Below are 6,070 nucleotides of genomic sequence, written 5' to 3' on the forward strand. Positions count from 1 at the left end.
TTGTGATTTTTGGTTATTTGCATGTTTTTGTTGTTTTTGAATAAATGAATTAGAATATAAACTAACGGAGCATAAAGAATAAAAACGCGGCTACCCTAAGTTAGAAATATAAAATCTATGACTATTACATAAAAAGCCTATTTACATTCTAAGGTCTGCAATAAAAATTAAAATGCTTAAAAAAATAAATAAAATAAATAAATACGAAAAAAAAGAATAAAAAAAAAAGGGTCCAAACACAAGGTGGGGGTGCAGTAGTTGACAGGGGGTGCAGAATAACAAGCAGAAAGGGAAATTGGGCTTTAAGGAAACGAACCGGGTCGCGGGTCATGGGTCATGGGCGACCCGGTTTGGGGATATATAAGGGTTGTAGGGGTTTTTTTCTTTCATTTTTCATTTCTCTTTCTCTCTCTTATCCCTCAAATCCTCTCTTCTCTCTCTACTTCTTTCTTCTTCTCCGGTGGAGGTGAGGGGCGGCCGGGAGAATTCCGGCGCGGTGGCCGGCGAGCCATCGCGGCTGCGCCGCCGCGCCGGAGCTAAAAGCTCCTCTTTTTTTTGATTTTTTTTTGGTTTTAAGACCGGCTCGCTCTCCTAATCTCGTTTCTTCACTCACAACACTTGAATACTACCCCTAAATTTCTAGATCTACAAAAAAAAAACGCGAAAATTACCTCCTTTGCGCGTGTGTCGCTTCCGTACGCTTGCTGTTTGGCTTTGTCGTGATGTTTTGTCACCGCTTGCGTGTGCGACTGTGATCTGGAAATCGTGTTTGTATCGCGATTCGGATTGCCTTTGTGCGGTTCTGGCTCCTTCTCTGTGCGCCCCCGTTCTGCTTCTTGTGCGCGTGTTTTGTTGTGTTGCTGCGTGTTGACGCTGTGTGTATGTGTTTGTGCGATGCCGTGTTCTGTTGCTCTTGCTTCTGCGTTTTTTCGCGTGTTCTGCTGTGCTCTGTTGTTCTGTTGTTTTTTCTGTCTTTTTCTTTGTTGTGCAGGTCTCTATTTATAGAGTGAGTTTGAGGCTAGGATTTGTTACTGATGAGCAAAAAATCAGTAGTTTGTGGAGGAGAAAAAGGGAAATGCGTCTGTTTTTTTACTGGATTTGTTTCAGATGAGGCAGTGTGAACTGGATTTGGACTGGAATGGAAAAGGAACAGAACGTGCATAAGGATTGAGATGAGAGACTGTTTATCTGAATTTGGACTATTTTGTTGGACTTATCTTTGGACAATTTTGGGACTTTAATTAAAAAGAAAAAATTAATAATAAAAGGATAATGTCTATATTTTTGGTTTTAAAAAGGATAAAAAGGAAAATTTAAAATGGGAATAAAAGAAATTTAATCTAAATTGGACTAAAATTAAAATTAGAGTTCTAAATTAAAAGATGGAAATAAATAATTAAAGACTGAGAGAAGAGGGCCCGATTCGGAACTTTATGAGGTATTTCAAAATACCTCCCTGCCGAATTTTTTTACTGAAATGTGAGTCTTGGTCCGAGTTCGGAGACGTGTGTCAGTGGGACCTTAGGTCAAAATTTGGGGTATGACAACAGTATATACAAACGGAACTATAATTGCTTTATAGTCGTAGATGTATGCACAATTGGCCAAACTGTGTTAACAAATATCGTATGATCATTGTCTTTTTCTTTTGTTCTCTTATTTAATCTTTTTGTTACTAGTTGTTTTAAAAAATAAGTTAAAATAGTTTTCATCAAATTGAGTAGTGTTTTTTGATACATGGTTCCGACTTTATAGTATTACGAAGTGTAAGAGGTCATTAGTAAGGTATCTTCAAGACCCTTCCCATCAATGTCTTTCTAATCATTCTTCTTTGATAAAATAAGTAATGGCATTCAACATGACCTATTGAAGCATATTTAACTATCAACGTTTAAAATGTCATTCTTCTAACAAAAACATTGTCAGCAATGTGACATTTATCCATTAAAGCTTCTTAGTAAATCAATACTTGTGATGTCATTATTCCTTGATAAACAAAGTGATGACACATAGCATCGATATGTTGAAGCAATCAACTACAATGGAAGAAGAATACATGGGAGGGGACATTGCACATTGTTTATTAAATGTGCGAGCACGCATGCACATTGAAACATGTAATACAAAATCATTGAGTTGTGTGTTATTTGAACATTCATTTATATGACAATTTTTGAGACAATTAAAATTTTACAAAGAAAATGAAGTATTGATATAAAAACCAAAGTAATAGAGAGAAAGTAAAAATATAATAAGAGTATGAAAGAAAAAGTTATCACAAAAGTTGTCAAGAAATAATTGTTCAAATATTATTTCTCAATTAATATTATTCTCACAATGATTGTTTATGAAATGTTAATATTGAAAATAATTTAAGAATAAATGATAATCAAGACATGTGGTAATTTCAAAAGATACAAACAGTTAGGAAACAATTCCTTTATAAGTAATTACTTAGGTTGGTGTGGATGCTCTCTTGGCTAAGCTGCGTGCGAAACAAATAGCGATTGATATTTATCATAATCGAGGTTACACAATGTGATTTCTGAAAATGATTGTTTGGAAACCGTGAATATCTTCATTGGTTTCAGTAGCCATACCTTACATATTCATGCTTCAACCATTCTTCATATCTCGGAGGCCTTACAACAAGAAGAGAATTTTACTTTTTTCTAGTGCATATTTTGCCTGAGCAAAATACGAGTGTAGACTGCAAACTTGATGACTAAAGAAGGCTTTCATTTGACTTCTACCGTTTGCTGAAACCGTCCTCCACCAAGTATGGAATCACTCATTCTAAAAGACAAACTTAGAACTTAAATTTTCTTCCATTTCTATTTTTTTCTTTCTTTTCTAATTTTCGTTACTTTGTAACCCTGCCAAAAAAATTACTTAGGTTTCCTAAAACACTACAACACCATTACAACATTTTGAGGGCAAAAGAAAACATCAAAACAAAACAAAACAACATGCAAATATAAAAATATTTTGATTTGGTCATTGATGGTTTGTTATAACCCCAAGAAATATATTCATATTGAAATTGTTTTCTATTATTTTTATTTGAGTCTTTATTTTGAGAGGTTAAATTAAATAACCTATATGTTACAAGGATCAAATCCAAACTAAATCAATTCTACAAGGATTAAAATCAAAACGCTTTTTGATGGGGGTCGAGGTTTGAATATTGTTCATACCAACTGAGTTAAACTCACGATGACAAAATCAAAATGCTTAATATTTATAGGACATTTTGCATATTTAAGTTTGTTTTTAAAAGCTCATGTTAACCGTTATTGTTTTTCAGTACCATGCCAACATAAAGACACGTGTCCTTCTTAGTGGGAATGTATAATATAAAGAAAAATTATTTGAAGAAAAAAGGTGATGTTGGAGCATAAAGCTCGAAAGCTTTCGGTTGTCATGGCCTCATAGGTCAACCAATTTTGGATTAATATTATACGAAAAATAACTACTCCTCCCGTCTCATAATTATTGTCTCTTTAATATTATTTTTTTTTAAATAATTGTACTATAATATCAATGTAATATTTATTATTTTTTCACTATTATACTTTTATTTATTGAATTTCATCCAACTTAACTTTTCCACTAACTACAATTAATAAAGGTGTTTTAGTAAATACTACTAATTTTACCGTTGAAATCAACACAATTAATCATTTTTTAATAATCGTGCACAAATCTTAAATGACTAATATTATGAGACGGTGGGAGTACCAGTTTTTCGTTAGTTTTTAATACAAAAGCACAGGTGAGGGAAAATTTAAATTAATTAAACTAAGATTAACACTTAATGTCTAACTTTGAGCCGAGTGGTTAAAGGTGCTTTTGATAATGCTAGGGCCGGCCGCATGGTTGATTAAGCTTTTTAATACTCATAGATTTTCTTTTTGTTGACAAAGCTCGTTGATTTCTTATTCATTTTTTTCGATAGTTTAAGGTTTGTTTGTTATCCTTATCTCTTTAACTGTAGGGATTTCTTTATTTGATAAAATATAGAAATTTGTTTATTCATATTTTAGAAATTAAAATATTTGACTTTTTTAATAAATATATTTTAATTAAAAATGTTTAAAAAGTTCTCTAGAAATACTCGTTAGCAAGACACCAACATTAAAAGATATTAGAGTAGGATGCTAACGTAAATTTTCCTTATTTACCACTGCATCAAATTTTCTTTATCGGAAACTCAATCCACATTTTCCTTAGCCTTTAGTCTTTAATACTAAGTAGTATTATGGTGTAATTGCTTGTCTTTACTGCACTAAACAAGTTTTTATGGGGGTAATATGAAATTGTATATGGGATCATCTAAATTTATATAGCTATTGGTTACCAAAATAATGAACAAGTGGAGTCAACAACGCCCAATTACCACAATGTAGATCCATGCCTGACAAGTTATGGGTCTGTTTGTTACGGATTTAAATAAAAGTGATTTTGACATAAAATAATTTAGAGATTATATTTTAAGAATTTTGTGAAAAATCAAAATCTATTTTGCGTTTGTTTACCGTAATAAAAATCATTTTTTTTTAAATAAATAATCTAGTTTGTTTGGATACAACTATATAAAAGAGATTTTTTATTACAAAATTAGTTCAATCTTTTAAATCATATTTTCTCTCCTCTAAAAAAAATCTATTTTTTGAGAAGCTGCTCTTAACAACTTTTCATTTGAAGCTGTTTTTAGATTTTTTTTAGATTTTGATTTTTTTTTTTTAAATATGTAACAAACGGATGCAAAACTCTTAAAAGTGATTATTTTTTTAAAATAAGTGATTTTTTTCTTAAAAAAACTATAACAAACGAGCTCATATTTGGATTCGGGTTCTTACAATTTAGAGATTGAAGATAGAACAAAAAGATATCACATGAAGTGAAAATAGGCATGTGGAGAAGTAATTTTGTCATGAAAACTAACATACGTAGATTTCAGGTGTGATCAATTGTATCAAGAAAGTATAAACTAAAAGGTCATTCTTTGTTTTGAAGTAGAATAGGAAATTGTGGTGGTCAAGATAAGGTAGTAATAACTATTACTTACTATGAGGTTAATTTTTTTAATGACAAATATATAATAAAAGAGAAATGATATTTGAACATCCATTTAGCAACAACTTTTGCAACAACTTTCTCTCTCATATTCACATTACTTTTTACTTTATCTCTCTATTGCTATGGTTTCCGTGCCAATACCACTTTTCTTTTTGTAAAATATGGTTGTCAAATAAATTATCACCAAATTGGTTGTTCAAATAACACTCCTCGTAAGAAAATGGATAACGAATGTACACAGAGAAAATGCACACCAAAAGTTGTCCATCAAAAATCCCCAACAAATACCTAAAAAATTAACAAATGAACACCGATCAGAGGGCAATAAAAAGCCTAGATCAATTCTATAGTGTATAAGTGAGATATATTTTGCATCACGCACATGCTAGTTTGTTGGAAAATTAGATGTGGAATTACAACATATAAGAAATTAAAGAGAAATATCATAACAAATAAATATGACTAATAATAAAGTGAAATAAGGCAAAATGAACTTATCGAATTTGATTGCAGACACAGCTTCATCAAAATCTTCACAAATCAAATTAGAGGAAACCTGCAAAACAACACGTTGTTATGTAACATCAAAATCTTCACAAATCACTCTGTTCTTGAGGATTTTATCCACCTCGTAAACGCATATCCTCCCAGGATACAACATGTCCTTCCCCGTTATGAATCATAACTGCAGGTAACACAACAACTCAAATTTATCTAAAAATAACATAAGATGCAACTCAGAAACTCAATATTTTGATGATAGAAAATAATTGTGTATAGAGAAACATAAAGTGAGAGAGTATGTATGTGTATACTATATGCAAATATTTTTTCTGCAATAGCAATTACTATGTATTGTAGTAAGTTACGTGAGGCTTATTTGGAGGAGAAAATAAACGATATATATGTGAGAGTTGTGGTGAGTTGTTCCTTATATTAAGGAAAATGAGGCATAATAATAGGGAATGAGATTTAAGCCTTTGACCAA

This window comes from Medicago truncatula, chromosome 3 (assembly GCF_003473485.1).
Source record: "Medicago truncatula cultivar Jemalong A17 chromosome 3, MtrunA17r5.0-ANR, whole genome shotgun sequence".
Taxonomy (NCBI): Eukaryota; Viridiplantae; Streptophyta; class Magnoliopsida; order Fabales; family Fabaceae; genus Medicago; species Medicago truncatula.